Below are 18,331 nucleotides of genomic sequence, written 5' to 3' on the forward strand. Positions count from 1 at the left end.
TTGTTTTAATCATACTACAAACAGTATTGCCAAGCACTGTCTAATGTTTTCCTTCCGGTATGACTTTTTTTTGCAATTACTTCATATCCCCTTTAGAACTTGAGTAAATTGTCCCTCCCACTTCAGCCCTCCTTATAAAAAACATTTAATTCTAATATTTGTTCTTCTAATGACTCTGAAACTAACACAGCTTGCTTGTTTACTTCCTCTTCTAAACACCAACATCCCTGAAGTCAGCAAAAAGAAACACCAGCGAACACAATGTTGCTAGATGTATTAATATTTCAAAACAGATCCCCATATAAAATAGCACATAAAAAAGCAAAGAGTACAATTTATCTAAAAATGCCAAACAATACTCACGAAGAGTCATGACTTTTTCAGCTGCACTCATGAAATCTTGGGTAGTGTTAAAATTTTTGCAGCAAAGAAAATGTATTAAAGAGGTCGTCTCATACCGGAGTGCAGAAGGTCATATTCAAAGTTCAGACTACCATGATTCTTCACTTTACACACATATGAGCAGTTAGAGAAACCAGATTTTATTAATACTGTTAATCGCCTCAGTGATCTAAGAACATTAGAGTAAGAGATCGCTATATATAAAAATTAATGACGTGGATTTCTTTCTACTAAATTCTATCCCCAGATTTAAATTCAGGATAACTGGTCTGTAATAATCCAGGATTAGATTATGACAACCAACAATGACTCACACACTAAAAGGAAAATATTTGGCATAAAACCATCTTAAGGAGAATGAATGACTCTTCCTCTGAAAAGCAGTGGTACAACGTAGACCACTTAGCTTCCTGCTTTACTGGCTCTTGCAAAGGAAGAAAATGACGAAACAAATGATCTGATTACATATGTAATCAGATATCATCATATCACATCAATGATAAATCAAGCAGAGAGCTAGAGAAGTACATATATGCATAAAACTTATTACACGGCCTTAAACTGACTGGCTGGTAGCGTGTGCAACAGCATTCTTCACCAAAGGGAATATTAGAGGCTCAGTCTCAAACCCTGTCACTCTGCTCTTCTGCTGGTAGAAGGTGGCAGTTTTGAGGGTGCAAAAGCAGCACTTCATGAAAAAGTGAGGAATACTAGTGACCTGCTAGGCTATTTCATCACCACCTGTAGTAATTAGATAGTGTTGTAGCTTTGACTACAAGAATAACTTGCGGCTGGAAGATACCGGTATCTCAGAGAAAGAGCCCTCCTTTTTTTCTGAAGCATGATTGTTTCATATGATTGTTACAGTCTCATTTGTAAGGCTACCAGAGTCTTTTTACGCAACGTACAGAAAGGACAGAAAGCCACAGTTACGTGTAGATCAAGGGAGACTGTATCATGGACTCACAGAATGGTAGAGGTTTGGAAGGGACCTCTGGAGACCACCTAGTCGCCCTGCTCAAGCAGGGTTGCCTAGAGCGCGTTGGCCCAGGATTCTGTCCAGACGGCTTTTGAATACTCCAAGCATGGAGGCTCCACAACCTCTCTGGGCAACCTGTGCCAGTGCTCAGACACGCTGTCAGGAACAAAGTTCGTTCTTAGATTCAGATGGACGGTCCTGTACTTCAGTTTGTGCCCGTTGCCTCTCGCCCTGTCACTGGGCACCACGGAGAAGAGTCGGGCCCTGTTCCTCTTGACGCCCTCCCTTCAGGTGTTTATTCACATTGATAAGATCTCCCTGAGCCTTCTCTTCTCCAGGCTGAACAGGCCCTGCTCTCTCCGCCTTTCCTCCTAGGAGAGATGCTCCAGTCCCTTCTTCATCTCAGTAGCCCTTTGCTGCATCTGCTCCAGCAGCTCCAGGTCTCTCTCATACCGGGGAGCCAGACCTGGACACAGCGCTCCAGGTGTGGCCTCGTCAGGGCTGAGCAGAGGGGCAGGATCACCTCCCTCCACCTGCTGGTAATGCTCTGCCTAATGCAGCCCAGGATACTGCTGGTCGCCTTTGCCCCAAGGGCCCACTGCTGGCTCATGGTCAACTGGTTGTCCACCAGGACCCCCAGGTCCTTCTCCGCAGAGCTGCTTTCCAGCAGGTCAGCCCCCGGGTTGTCCTGGTGCCTGGGGTTATTCGTCCCCAGGTGCAGGAGCCTGCACTTGCCTTTTGTTGAACTTGAGGAGGTTCCCCTCTGCCCATCTCTGCAGCCTGTTGAGGTCCCTCTGAATGGCAGCACAGCCCTCTGGTGAACCAGCCGCTCCTCCCAGTTTTGTATCATCAGCAAACTTGCTGAGGGCGTACTCTGCCTCATCATCCAGGTCACTGATGATGACATTAAACAGGACTGGACTCAGTATTGACCCCTGGAGTAAATGGCTAGCTACAGGCCTCCAACTAGACTTTGCACCACTGATCATAACCCTAAAAAGGTCTGTTTGTAAACAGGAGAAGAACTCATGCTCAATGTGACTTTTCAAGGGAGGTCAGTTCAATTGGAAGCCTACTAATTACCGATGCTTTGAAGAGGCAATATTTTACTGAAATGCTGGTTGTATAGCACACCTCACAATTCTTGGCAGTGCCAAATTAGTCTGGCAATGTAGGAAGTGGTGTCAATAGTATTTTCTCTAAGAAGGCCAGCTCTGATCTGTTAAAAACTAATTACCCAGTCCCATAACCAGGCCCACAGCTGGTGAGATTTACATGCTATTCAAGGTGAAGACCTTGTTCTGCTCTCTGAACAGGAGGCTCTGTCATTTCACTCAACATTAACTTCAAAAAGAGATTACTTTCTCACCAAGAGGATTCCTACCACATAGTATTTGACATTCAAATCAGCAGGTTACAGTATAACTCCTGTCCAGGCAATTGTAGCAGCTACATACCAGCAATTGCAGAGCTTCAGGAAAGGAATGTTAATTTTTTCTCTCTAACAATCAGGAAAAGGACCCTTAAATTAAGCCACTTTTCGGATTTATGGTGGTCATCAGCAAAAGCCTTACTCAGGAAATAACTTCCATTTCAGTTGCTATTAAGAAGAAACAAGGAACATAAAGAAACTGAGATGCACCTCCTTCAACAGCGACTATTCTCTTGGCACTCCAGTACAAAATCAGCAAAAAGCCCTTCACAAGCTACAAAATGCATGGGGCAAAATCTCTCCCCAGATTACACAACCCTCACTCTGCAGAAGGCTCTTAGCTCAGGTAAAGCGCCCAGGTACCTAGTGCCCAGGTAGACTGTAGCCACGGCACTAAAGGCGCTTGAATCCAGGATCCCTGTGGAGCATGCTTTCTCCCCCAAGGGTATCAGCGTTGGGAGCAATTTGTGAAGCTCTGATACCTTTTTAATCCATATAAAGAGACCTCAAACAGAAAATAGGCCAGAAGGTAATGTGCAATGAATAAGTATAAATACTGATAATAGTCCATTCTATCTCCATCTCAGAGGGCTTTTAGTTGCCACAGACAACAAGATGCTATCTTGAATAAGCATTAACTTTATAAGATATAGTTCAAAAGAACAAACTAAAACACTCGTATGGGTTTACTAACTGAAACAGTACACAATTAGCAAGACTCAGTCATAAATAACTGGCTGAAAAGTTCAGTTACAACTTTGCCATGAAGCTGAATCAACAATTTTAAACCCCTGACTACACCCCATTTTTTATAACTCGCAGACAATTACTATGTCAAATTTCATGCTTGTACAAAAACTGATCCTGTACTTCTCCCAAAACTTAGCAAACCACAATAACCATTGTTCTCTGTGTGGGCCTCAAAGAAAGAAATCTGTTCTGTGCTTTTGGTGTATTCTGCAATTAGGCAATGATAGTCATGATATAAGAAATCTCACACATTTTCATGGCAGAGCTTTGCCTAAGCTCAAAGCATTTTCAGAATAAAATTAACGGTACACATCAGCCTAGGAACCAGGAAATCTTTTTCACTTACGAAAGTAGGATTATATGAATACTTCTGCAGTGAGTATTTAAGATACGTAACACTGATTCACAGGAGGGAGCTTACATATGAATATGTATTTAACATGGAAAAACAAACATATTTCATTCACATGTATTTCCTTCCTCGGAGTGGTGAAATAATTTTAATTAAATAACATAATCATGTTATTATTAACTTTATTAATAGTACATACTTTTAAATAGCTATAATTAATTTCCATCTTAGTTCAAAAGCAGGATGGGGATCAGTTAATGTCAGTCTCTGACCTCCAATAAAATGGACATTGAACAAGGTCATTTATTAGTAAAATGATCAAAACATCACAGGAGAACCGAGAACAACCTCTTCCTCCTCCTCCTCTTTTTTTTCCTGACACGTTGTAAAGACATTTTAACCATATTTTTAACCAAATCTTTAGGACTTATTAGCCAAGGACACACAGCGCACACACACAGTCTCATGATGGAAAGATGCTCTGAGCTAAGCCCAATACCTGAATCTTTGCTACCCTCATCAAAGACAAACAGGCTCTTGAAGGACTGTGGCCATCTGCGTAAAAGCGTGCAACTCCAGTAAAAGTAAAATCTCCTTTACATCTGCAAAGACTCAAGATCAGATGTTTGTTCCTACTGATAACTTTAAGAACACATTAAGACAACTGTTACTTCATTTCGATACTCTGCGGTTACAGGTTAGTGTTTGAATACCTTCTGTGAAATAAATTTCCTTTCTGTCAATATATGCAAAGATTACAATCTCCTACATTTCTGTTCTAAAGGATCTGAGCCTTTTTTCAAAAGGCAGGTAACTTTTCACTTATGATGCTTTCCTTGTAGCAGGTCTGGTGCTACACTTACTGTGTAGGAGAGGCAGAGGGACCCTTCCATGCCCTTAACCCTGTTCCAGTTCCGTTCGAGACACTGAGGTTGCACTTCACGTACCCCTACAGCAACCCAGTGGTAATAATGATGCTTATATTAATTATATTAATAATGATTTGGAACAAAAGATGCTGTGGAGTGAAGGGGGGTACACAAAGAAGGGATGGATTGTTAGTGGAATTCTTTGCAAGAGTCTTGTGAACAATCTCAGATTTTCATTGGTAAACATGGCTAAAAAAAGTAGGGGATGTGACTGTGAAGTCTTGCAGATCACCCACAACTGGGACTTGCTGTCAGTACCACAGAGAATAAAAATACCATATAGGAAGAAGCGGATGATGTTGTGATCAGAGTGACAGCAGAATACAAATGCAAGGTCACGCACGTAGGGACAAAATATTCTGCTGTAATGACAAGGCGTGAGAGGAAGGAGCTGATTACAGAATGATTACTCAATCAAACCTCAAGACGATATGCTCAGGGCCACACACAACTGCAGCATGGGGAAGGCAGAGAGGAGATGGATGCGCGGCCGCTCTCCTGCCAGCTGACATACCACCCAGGCTACACACTGCACTGGGTACTGCTAATAAAGGGCAACAGCCCTCAGATAAATCTTATCGCAATGACTTTGAAATAGGCAACTCGACACTGGGATACTCCCAGGAGACAGAAAAGCATTCATGCCACTATAGAAAGCGCTGGCAAAACGTATCTGGAAAACGGCGTGCTATTCCAGTCACACACACAGAAACGATCAGTCCAAACACCAGCTGTGGCAAAGGGTTACTCAAATAATACGGGGATGGGAGAACCTGTAATATGAGGCATGGCTGAAGTATGTCATCCGCTGTGTTCACAGATACACAGACACCTATGGACTTCTAAGCCCACTTCTAAGCCCACTAAGGCGAGCTGCGGCAGCGCAGAGTTCAGCACAGGCCAATTCACCCTCCTTCCTTAGGCAAGGAAGCTAAGAGAGCTTGGTTGGTATCCCTTAACAAGCGAAGACTGAGAAAGGACAGCACGGCTTTCTATTAATACACCAAAGACGCAAATACTTGATAAAGGGAGAAGCTACTGAGTTAAGGGCCGTGCTGGCACAAGAACAAACCAGTACAAACAGGCCACGAATAAAAAGAAACTGGAATTTAGAAGAAGGTTACTTTCAGAAGCAAGATATTTAACTAGCTTTACAACAAAGCCTGATAGATTATATAATACAGTTGCCAGCAATTCAAAAGGACTGGACATGCTGACTCAGGAAGTCCCCTTCAGCATTATGTTCCTAGGTTTTTAATTAAGAGTGGGCGTCTATCTAAGAATGCTGGAGGCAAAACAGTTACAGAGGCGGTGCAAAAGGACCACAGGAGATCCTATGCAGTAAGAAGTCAGTAGGGATCAAGTCTAGAGTTAAATCAAGTTAAATCAAGTTAAATCAAAATGATTCCTGGTGCTGTAAAACAGTATCATGGTATATAGACATATATATTTAATATTTACAGTATTGTGTGAGTGTATAAACAGATAAAATACAGTAGTCAGTATTAAAAAACAATAGGCTCAATGAATGTTTGAAAGCTAATTGCATTGTGATACTAACAGACCTCTTGCTTTGTATGCTGTTTCCACAAACAGGACAGTGTGCCATGTAACACATACCGTTTCACGAGCTTCAAGTTTGGACAGAGGCATTCTCACTCACTGACACGGTAAATACCAGTTTCTTAAAATTTCTTTCCTTACTTCCAGAGTGTAGGTGCTCACTTTCTCTCAAATCATATAAATTATTCCAATACAAATGCAATAAATGGAGAGTACCCAACAAGTGTTATCCAAAACTTTGCCTCCTTGGTATTCTTTCAGTCTACATTTTTTTCATCTATAACACCGTATTACTGAAGTTATGTTTTTCCACTTCCACTCAGGGAGATATGAGATACAGATGCACTGTTTTTTTTAAATGTGGAACAAAACCAGAACATCAATAACAATGAATAATAGAATCAATATTCATGGAACAAATATATTTTTTTAAATAAATAAATCAAAATTATGTATGGCTAATAATACACACTTTTCTTCATTTGTGAGGATTAAAAGTCAGCTCTGTAAACATGCGCTTATACGTCTTTTTGTATCTGCAGCTACAGTGCAAATGATGTAGCAATTTCCATTTAACTCAGACTACACACTATGAAAGCCATCTAGCTGAAGGAATAGAAAGGGAACAAACCCTGGAGATGGGATTAGGTGAGGCCTGGTAAAACGTATGCGGTGTCCACTACAAATAACTGAAATTACAAGGATGCTACAGTTGCATCTAACGCTGCTAAAAAAGGCGGTTAGGATGCAAAATTGAATTAAACCACATAACTAACCTAGGAGGTACTTAAATCATTATTTTACAGATTAAAAAAACATAATAAAGTGAGATGTATATTTTCCAAAGATCACACTGGAAGTTAGCAGTGGAACAGACATCGAGGCTTTGGCAAAGTGGGCAGCAGGCTGGTGGGAATGGCAAAACAGGCATGGTCCTGCTGCCTGCTTGCCTGTGCTAGCACCCTGCACAGCGACTACGGCACCTGCTGAGGCTGCTGCCCCTGCGGAAGGAAGGAAGCTGACAACTGTCTTCAGAGGGACAGCCCAACACCACGGCAAAGATCAGCGGGGAAGTCAATGGCATCCATAATATGCCTGAAGTTAAACGCGTGCTAGGTGTTTGGTTGGATCAGGACCTACTGAGAGAGGATAATAACAGAGAGCCAGACACGGCGTGAACAAGTGCATGGCAGACTCCCCCACACTGAATAACCACCATCAGCAGCTCGCTGCTCTGTCCTGCGCTTGAATGTGCTGCAGCGCTTTGCCACTGCCCCTCATTCCAAAGCCCTTTCAGAGCAAAGGTTTCTCATTAGGCTAATGAGCAGAAGAGTTTTCTAGAGTCAGAAGGCACCTAGTTTAGGCTATATACAAATCAATGGATAAAAATAACAACATTTTAGCTTAAATTGAACATGCTTTTAAAAATCAAATGCTCAGAGATTGAATGTGAAAGTATGATACCATCCGTTAAAGCTTAAATATTACTATGTTCAAATCACAAGTAAAAAAAAAGCATTATTCCTCTAACAAAAGTCATTCACCATTTTCTCATAAAATAAAAATACAGTAAGTACATAACTAATATAATTTCTTTAGAGCATATGCATAAATATCCTATTCCCTTATATTGCAATACATAGGGCTAAACTGCACAGAACCAATGTGAAGCAACCTTTCCTTAAGAGACTACGGAAAAACCCAAATGATAAACAGAATAAAATAGGTAACTTAGAGTGGTAGACCTCTATTTAAATAATTAAAATCAGTTACTAGTACTAATGATCAAACTGACTCCAAGCTCAAACTAATACACCCAAGAGAACTTAAAAATGAAGCTTCCTATGCTGAAAAGCTACTGAGCTACATATTTTTTATGTCGCTGTAACACTGGAGAAGAGAATTGACTTGTGCAAGAAGAGCCTATTAAGCATTACAGGAACCTGAAGAAGCTGCCACAGCCATCCTTTGCCATCTATTTCTCTTAACACTTTTTTCATCTCTATTCAATGAACCTCTCATTGTTCCCAAAGGATGTTTCTAGCAGAAGAAATACGTGTGTCATATTGTACTTCACATTTTAAAGTCTAAATATACACATTTATTTATTTATTTATTTAACCTGTAACTGCTCAGATCTTTGCGAGGTGTCTCAGAGCTGCACTTTGACCAATCTAGTAATACTTCTCTTCTGAAAGAGGTACCTAAAAACAGGTGTAGCAGATATACCTATCCACTTCTGCTGTAATATCTAGACATAACATAATATTTCAGCTTCCACAGTAGGGGTTTAAGATCAGAATGTAATTAGAGATATGACTACCTTTTTTCCTAGTGGAACATCAGATGAGTATTAGAACTAGGCTACATAAGCTCAAATCTAGACCATTTAGAAGGACAAGAGAAATACTCCACAATATCTAATATGTATTATAGGATATTTCTCTAACAAAAAATCCAATCCATGGGATTCTAGGAAGAATATTAAAGCTTAGTAAAAATTAGTGCAGTGAAATGGGAAGACAGACCCAAACCTAGAGAGTGGCAGTCAATCATCACCATGAAATATAAAACTCCTTAAGATTTGGTAAGAAAAATGGTATTTAATTTCTCAGTTCTTTCAAAACACGCCTTAGCTCTGAAACTACTCACTCTGCGTGACTTTCGCTCTGATGCTCTGAAACACAGTCTGCACGGTCTCCTAAGTAACGCTGGAGGAGAACATGTGCTGTGAGAGAACCAAATGAAATGCTGAGAGCACCAGATTCTTCTTTATTTTACCACCACAGGCAGTTCTACAATGAACAGCACAAACTCTTCAAATCCACTCCTCATCCTATTGAGGTTTCTCCTGAAAATAGACAGCTGTCTTCGTAACTTCTCAAAAGCAAAAGGGGAACATCCAGAACCCACTCTACAAGATGCGCCAAGCTAGTGACCAGCCATTTTCACTGTCTTCTGGTCCTCCTCTCTGTAACTGTGCACACAGACACGCATGTCGGCACATTTTTTGGCTTTGGCTGAGATACACTGAATTTAGATTGCATATTCTTTAAACACGTGTGTCCTAGTGTCCTATTTTCTGCAAGATACAACACATCTTACAATGATTAATAAATGAGCAACAAAAATAGAGGATTTGTTTTTAGCTCAACCAAAATATACATTTTTTTTTCCAGAGCTATGATTGATTGTTGGAAGAAAACTCTAAAATATGCTGAAATTACACCTCTCTCTGTAGTGGAAAGGGAAGGGATTTATTCACAACCAAGGTCTAAATATATTGTACATAAGCTAGAGCCCTTTCAGTCCTTTTTTATTAAGACAGAATCCCAGAAGTAAAAATTTCAGAAAGATTCTGAGAAAGAGAGCAAGAAGTTAATGTGCACCTGATAACACACCTTGAAAAAATGCGATCACTGAGAGGTAACTTTTTTTTCCATTTCCAGAATTTGTCCATACGTAGATTGCCACTGAACAAGATCCCAGGACGTTCTGCACCGTAAGGGTCAGCTGGAACCACCCACCTCTGCCTCCGCAAAGGCACCAGGACTGATAAAAGCACAGCTAGAGCTCTAGATGGTGACTTGACAACTATCCTAAGTGGGGACAATCCTCAGCAAGGCAACTTTAACTCTGGTGGAGTCAGCTACCTCCAGAGGCACCAGCTTCCCCCGGCAGTCTTGTAACAGGGCTTTCTATCATCCACTATCCAATTTGACTGTCTTTATGTGTTTGACCCCTTTGTTTTTGTTATGGTTGCCCCCACTCAGGACACCTAACAGACCTGGAAGACTTTAAAAAAAACACCAAAACCCCTCTTAATATGCACCTCTGCGTGGCTTCACTGAACATGCTGAAAAATAGCTGATTAGCTGTCATTTTTCCCACCATCAATGCGCAATCTCAAACTGACTGGTATGTCCATCTGAAAGGCTGGGCTCCCTGGCCTAGAACTGAAGTCACTGTCAATTGACAAGCAGGCAGATGAAATGGTAGCACTGCACATATCTGTTCGTTCTCGCGTAGCAGTAAGGAAGAGCTGCAAAGGAGAGCACAGGTTAAAATCTAACCTACAAGGCTCACAGGTGCATTGTGACAAAAAGTCATTTCAATACACACGGTGCAGTCACTTAGAAATGCCAAACAGGTTCCCTCTGTGGTAGTCAGGAGAGGATCCAGCTGGCTGCTCAGACTTCACTTCAATCCTGAGCAGGCACCATCTGAGCAGTACTGCCCCAGTGAACTCTGGGACCATGCAGGAGTTAGCAGCATCAAATAGCAAAGGAGAAATGGAACAGGAATAGAACAGGCCCTCTTGCCTAGGACATCCATTGGTTTCTTGTCAGCGTCCCAAAAGGATCTAGGCTGTTGAGTCTTGTCAGAGGCAGCCATGACAATCTACAATGACGGAGCAGGATGACAGTCTAAAAACTCCATTCCAGAGCATCCATGCAATAGCTCTTACCTCTCCTTCCGAGGTGAGAAAACAGGAAGTAGGAATTTGCCAGAGTGCCTCTCCTAGATGAACCTATTCTCAGAAAAGTGCTACCTTTGCTGCTGTGGCTTAGTGCAGATCAGCTAGTGAATTTTTTTCAAACTTCACTTGTCAATGTTATTTAAATTCATTTGCAATGGCAGTATGGTGAAAAGTCTGAATCTTCTCAGACCTTGGCTTTTCTCTCTTCTGATTCTACTTCCTGAAGTTCAAACACTAAGCTCTGCCTTTATATATGTAGCATGCCCCTAAAACACCTTTGAAAAATCCACTTGCTGGGACATGAACTGAAAATGACCATGAGGCAGACTGCTTAAGTTCATCAAGAGAAAAAAACATCTCATCAAAGTATACTTGGGGATTACAGTTTGGCCTATGTAGGTAAGCCTGTTGTGGGGAAACCTGACCATTGCCTCAGGTAACTAACATCTGGAAAATTATTTTGAATTGCTCTTTAAATAAAATAATAGATCATATTGTTTGCTCAGATTAATTTTACTTTCAAGGTATTTTTTAATAACACACTGATATTTCTGAATATTAGTAACTGCCATAAGCATGAGTGACATAAAGAGGATTTGTATGAAGGATCTACGTTTGGATACAGATTCTTCCTCCAAAAATAGTGAGAATAATATAAGATTACCAGAGGGTAACGTCCTCGGATTGATGGGCATGACATTTTGAAAGCCTGACTGCTCCTAAAGAAGCAGTTCAGAAATACACATCATATGGTCAGGTTCTATTGCTTGTCCCAAACCTATTTTGTTTATTAAGTTAATAAACTGGTAAACTTAAAGAGTCTTCTAAGTTATTTCACTTAATCAGTGCAGACTTCTCATAATTTATTAGAAAAATTCAGAAAATTTAAATAGGTGGTTTTGGCCAGTGGCTTTCCCACAACTCTTTGTCAAACACCAGCATCTCTAATATGCTAAAAAGAAAAATCTACACTGGTTTTGTATAGACAAAACATCTGCACACAAACTTTTCATGAGGAGATGATCAAAAGAGTAGCGGGAAGGAAACCCTTGTTCTACGTCTATAAGAGCATTTTTAGCTCTACCTAACTCCCAAGCATTATATCTTGTGTTTTAACTTGTAGTCTGAATTTGATCTGCTTAACATTTATAAAGCTCACCCAATATAATATTGGAACAATCACCCACAAACTTAAGAACAGGCTTTCTCTGTTTTTTTCTCCCCCTCCCCCCCTCCTCAGGCTGTAGAATAAATAATTTGATTCATAGTGACATTTTATTTGCTCATATGTCTCTGTTGGTAAACTTATTCTTAAATCCTCTGGTACCCCTATGTCCGGCCAGCTTGGTTCCTCACTAGCAGGAGGACACATCTCTTCTACATCTTCCTGCATCACAAAACCAGAGCTGACTAGTATGTCACTGAGAAAGATTCAGCAGGAGATCAGGTCCCAGGAACAGACCCGCACAGTCTGTATTTTCCAAGACGCCGTGTTGCTGTCAAGCTGGTTTTAATTCACCATGTTGTTTCAGATACACACCCTATCAAGTGTCTACTCATTTTATAATTTCTGATAATGTGGTGCACAAACAAGGATATAAATAAAAAAGGCCAGACTGTCTTTCTTAATATTAAAATCATCCTGTGGGAGAGGAAGAAAGTGACTTCTGCTCTTAAACCTTTGCAGATGATCTTTTCCCTCATGCTACATTGACAGAAAAGAGGAGCAGAAAAGGAAGCAATTAAAGCTACAGCAAATAGTTCTTGAAGAAGCAGTTCTCATCCCTACCATGTGACTAGAGAAAAGACATCACTTACTTATTTCCCAGTGAATGACCCTACTTCATCTTATTATCATTTGCATTAACATTGAGCCTAGTCCTGGACCTGGATACAAACAATGAAAAGTTGCTTTACAGTCTTAATTACTTTTATTGGTGCAATTTTCTGTACAGAATAGTACAGAAAGTATAGTCAAAATATTACCATCTTTAACACAGTGGACAAGCTGATTATGGGCCAAAGAAGTGACTAGTTTGTCAGCGTTGGAAAGGATGGCTACTATGTTTAACTTACCATTTAAGAAAGAAGGAAGTAAATGAGAACTGTTATAATCAGTGCTTGCCTACTTAGGCATGAATTTGAAACATGGGCTTCTCCAGAAACATTTTTTGTTACGGTTTACTTTTTTAAAAATATGGAGTTAATTTTTATCATCTTCAGTGTTGTGTTTTCATCATAATTTGCAGTATTGTTATCAATTCTGAATCATATTCAAGTGATATCCCTGACAAAAGACATAGCAGAAAATGGGAAAAGATGATTAATACTCCAGTGACTTAAGGTTTTTCTCTCCCAGAAGACGTGTGATCATTTTGCAGACACATGTTGTTTTTAATGTTGCTTTTAAACTTCCAAACTTCCAAAAACTTTTCTTCCAAACTTTTTCTTCCAAAACTTCCAAAGGGATATATTTTGGAACTTTATAGCAAGTAAGGAGGAAAGTGTCATAAATGAGAAATCTAACAGTTGCACACGCAGTAGAAAAAATAATCATCAGAAATATCACAGTATTTTCCAAGAAAGTGAGGAATCTAATTTTTTCAGGATCAATAGCTCTTGTAAATCAAGACTATTACAAAAAAGAAAAAAGATTGAAAGTAAGTTGGAAGACCCTTTAATAATTACCCAGATTGTGTTGCTCATTCTGTTTATGAAATATGATGCTGCCTATGGACCTCAGGAAAGGCAGAACAGAGGTCTGAAGAATATACAGACAAATCTTGTACACAGACAGTTGTTAAGTAAGTCTGCATTTGCATGACGGCCAGTTAACTCTTAAACAGACACAGTGGAAAAGATCCACGTGAAAGGCAAAGCCTTTCTTTATCTGGTATCTGCTATTCCTGCATGTTTTTCTCCTTTGATGGTATGAGATCACCATCAAGCTGCAGAAATTCCCATCAATCAGCTATTTGTGAGGTCAGATTTCAGGGTGGAGAAAGAGAAAGCGCCTTCCCAGACTGCTAGGTTCATTTCAGAGAGACAGAAAAGACAAAGCAAACAAGGAAAAAATGTGCACAGTGGAGAAGAGCAGACATTTGAGCACATAACATCATTTAGATAGCCTTTCCTCACCATCTCATTAAAGGGTACTAGTGTAAGAGGGAAGGACAATATCTAAAGTGTCCGTTAACAAACCGGGGAGGCCAGATTTTTAAAGGTCTTTATGTTGTTTAAGATGCAGATAGGAGATAGTCAACTTGCAATATTGCCAACCTGCTTAAGTTTTCTTTAGGTACCTTAAACCACATGGTAATTTGTAACAACTGCAGTCCTACCATCTCACAAAAGGATCGTTTCTTCCCGAAGCGTTGCCCACAGATCTTCCATTAAACACTGGAGGCAAATTGTTTTAATTGCAAAACAGGAATGGGAATAGCAAGTCATAAAGGGGAAGTGATGGCCACAGCAATATGCTTTCAGAATTTGGAGATGTTGCTGTTTTGTGGCACTGGGAAAGGATGGCACTCATGTACCTAGAGAAAACGAGCTCCACAGTGGCAATGCCAGCAAAGGTGCATCCTTTTCAGAAAAGTAACCAGAGCACAGATACGTACGCAGAGAAACCTAGAAGACAAACTCTCAAAGACAGCCTACCGGGAACTTCACTGTACTGCAGCAAAAACCACATCACTGTGCTACCAGAGAAGTACATGTCACATCAGTGGCCAACTTGGAGCAGTTCACTGTCCCAACTCTCAAGCCAGTTCTGACAAGGCTTTGGAGAGTGATCGATACTCGTAGCTTGGAAGACTGTGTTACAGGGCAACACACCAGCACCTCAATTCTCCGCAGGGATTTAAACCTTGTGCCTATAGCTGAACAGGCCCAAACTAACTTTGATGCAGGTAGTGTAAACAAAACCTTCCTGCTCCTCAGGCTTGAAAATGGATCAACTACCACAGACAGAACAGTCATTATTTAGAAGTAATAGCCACATTTACTGAGACAGAGGTTTCTTTAGCCGTTTTCCAACTGAGGTTGCTTCTAGGCGTTAGATTGTCTCAGTGCAGAAGGCTAAGTACAAAAGCCTTTTATTAGGAAGTCGGACGTACTAATCAGTATAAGGAACTTGATTTTATGCCTCCTGTATATGTATGTTAAATGTACGTATATGAATGCTCAGTGAGCAGTTTAAAAAGTCTAAGGAGCAACTTGCAACTAATGTTGCAAGTCATCGATCAATTGTAGATTTTACCTCGCTATTAATGCACTTTTGCTTCTCTGGACAGTCACTACCTTTCCCTTGTGATAATTAAATTTCACTCTAAGTGGTTTCATATTACAAGAGGCCAGAGGGCCAGCTCCACACCTGGAGATCTGCATTGCTCTTCCGGCAATTCTAATGTAAACCAAGTGATCCTGTGCTTCGGTTTTCATAGTCAGCAAAAGCTTTTATATACATTTACACTTGCACACTAATCTTAGAAATAGGGCCCAAATGTGACTGACACTCTCTTCAGAAACCAGTAGTTAAAGCCCATAGGTGTCCAAATTTAGTAGGGGTGGTTTTATTCAAGAGAAGAAAAAGAATCCGGAAGATTAGAAAAGCAGCCTACATAAAAACAAGTTGTTAACAGTAACAGTGGGCCAAACAAAGCTTGGTTTTTTTCCCCCTAGAGATTTCTGCTTTGTGTTCCCTAGCCCCTTTCTTGTCCCTGTTACAACAACTCTACACCTCTCCCATGCTCCTTCTGAGTAGCTGAGAGGACTTCGGGAGGACTACCTAACAGAGCAATCACATAAGCTTCATTTCCTTAAGGAATCAAGCTAAAAACAACAAATAAATATCATGCATTACCATATAATACTGCAAATACCATACCACAACATGAAATAATTACCATACATTCCTACATAATACGAAACAAATGGAAGAAAACAAAAACACTGAAAATTTGCTGTAATCCCACATCCCCAATAGCTTGGAGGTCTCGGAAGAGCAAAACATTGTGTACTAAGTCCCCAAATCACAGGACGTGACAGCACTGCCTCATTTCAATTAATTTCTATTTTCAATTTATTTGTCTAGGTGTTTCTTCTGTCTTATTTTAGGACAAGTGGAAAATATTGAGTCACTGCAGCCAAAGCATTCAGAAAATAAAGTGCTATTTAGCTTTTCACAAACATCATCTTAAAAGATAACCTACACATCCTCTTAAAGAAAGAGACAATAACATACCGAGAAGGGAAACCTTCCCTTTAGAGCATTTAATTAAGAATTATTAATAGTAGCCCTATACCTAGAGGGTCCCATTTGGGCACAAACAATTTCTCCATAAACACATCACAGCAAGGTTTGTTGCTTCTGCAGTAGTGATTAACAAGAGAATACAATGCACCTTTTAATGCCACAGAACAATGCTCACTTGTGGTTTTACTTAATTTCAAATTAATAAACTAATATAAAGTAATTAGGACTTGGGGTCTTTTGATGATATTATACAGAAAAGACCAATTTTTCATCTTCAACTCCCAACATCTCTGTGTCACTGCGATTCTCATAATTAGGAGTAATATACACAGAGAAATCATGACTAGGATTAAATCCAGTTCCCAGAAGAGGATCCTCCCATTTAAAGGGACAGGGCAGAGACCTGGGCGAAGGCACAGCACACAAAGCTGAACACTGCATGAGAAAGCGGGACGGATTTTCCCTGGTTACTATGGGCACTGCTACATAACAGCAATGCACAGTCTGGTGTGAAAACTGTTTCTTTTATTTTTGATTGGTTTACAATTAATTCATGGAAAACAGACTTCTCTGTAAGAGATGCAGATTTTCACCTCCATAACCCATAATGTAGTTTACCACACAGTAAGCAGCTTATGGCAAACAGGTGCAGAGAAATGATGTATTTTTTGTTACAGGTACAGGAAAATAACAGCCACGTATTCCACATATGACCTTTCAATAGGGGCTGTGTGGAAGAAGAATATTCATTCACTCCCAAAAAAAGCATGTTTCTATCTCTGCAAATACTGCACTTGTAAAAAAAATTTTTTTTAACTGCAAAATATCAGCTCTACGCAAGGTTTAATAAATAACGTCTCATGTACTCAGGATCATCATATGCATTCATAAGAATTTTAAACAACTAGTTATTAGTCCATTAATAAATAATTAAAACTTAGGATTAAAAATTTAATTGACTGGCTCTAGCTTTCAGTATTAGTAATAGACCATGAGTATCCTCCTCATCATTAAGTTAAGAATATGACTACTGTATATGACTATTAAGAAACAAGAACACTGGTAAAATATTTTACAGTGCTCTACCTTCTTCTTGAATTCAAAAGCTATTTTATTAATTACTGCTCATCACATCAGAATCTGAACCTCAGAAAGACTACGTAAGTCTGGAAGTAGACAATTTTAAAGCAATTGTGTAAAGAAAAGAGAATGATGTGTTGGGTAACAAACTTTTTCCACTACCAGTCCTTAATCCCAGTTCACAGACTATTACTTCAGAAGGCTGCAGAGCAAACCTTGTGCTTCACAGACCTCATTTATAGCTGAAAGAACGCTCTTGATTTCAGCAGGGACAGAAGCAAATGTACCAAGAAGAGAGACAGGAAGTTACCTCCCCTCTCTCTTTTGGCTATTGCCATGTCTTGGTAACCCAAGTATTTTGCTTTCCTTCCATCAGAAGGAACTGTTTTGTCTTATGATCCACTTTCAAATTCCCCCCTTCACCTGAGCAGCAGTGCTCTCCGGCACGGCTTCCATGAATGCAGATTTGTACACCCAGTGCAGTAGAAACTGCAGGCTCTAACTTGAGAAATTACGTTATTAAGATTCAAGTTGCAGGCTTGGTAAAAGTAAGTTTCAAAAATCAGATGTCCAACTCTACAAAGAGCATTTTTTGCCTCAAATGAACAGCTTACTGTTGAGATTTTAAAAACTCTCCTGCTGCACTACATCGCTACAATGAAAGTGGCCACCGCCACCACCACCAAGCCAGGATAAGTGCACGGCAGAAAGTAAATAAAAATTTTAAAGCATGTTTTTTAACCACAAATTAGCACAAATTTCAAGTCATCTGTGTTTCTGGTTGGTATTCTAAGCTAAATTCTACACATTCACAGAATCACAGCTATTTTTGTTCATTTTTCTCTTTCCTCCTTTCAAATGGGCAAAAACAGTGGCAGCGGTATCTGCCTACTTGGCTTTACGCATACGATGATGCGGGAGAAACAGATCCTGCGTGTACATGTGAGAAAGTACAAGCCCGGGGAGCAAGCGAGATAGCCATTTTCTCATGGATCTTCACCCAGCGAGAAAAAGGGAACGTCACCAGGATACGTTTGCAGGGAAGAACCGGTAACATCACAGCTACCAAAACATAAAGAGGATATGTTGCTAGCTGTGTGGAAAAAG

At 40.1% G+C, this 18,331-nt stretch overlaps 1 protein-coding gene across 49 annotated transcripts in view; it reads right to left on the bottom strand.

Moving 5' to 3' along the window:
* MAPK8IP3 (mitogen-activated protein kinase 8 interacting protein 3) overlaps positions 1–18,331 on the bottom strand; it is an 83,545-nt gene that overhangs the window by 64,205 nt on the left and 1,009 nt on the right. The window lies entirely within an intron of this gene.

This window comes from Struthio camelus, chromosome 15 (genome assembly GCF_040807025.1).
Source record: "Struthio camelus isolate bStrCam1 chromosome 15, bStrCam1.hap1, whole genome shotgun sequence".
Classification (NCBI taxonomy): domain Eukaryota; kingdom Metazoa; phylum Chordata; class Aves; order Struthioniformes; family Struthionidae; genus Struthio; species Struthio camelus.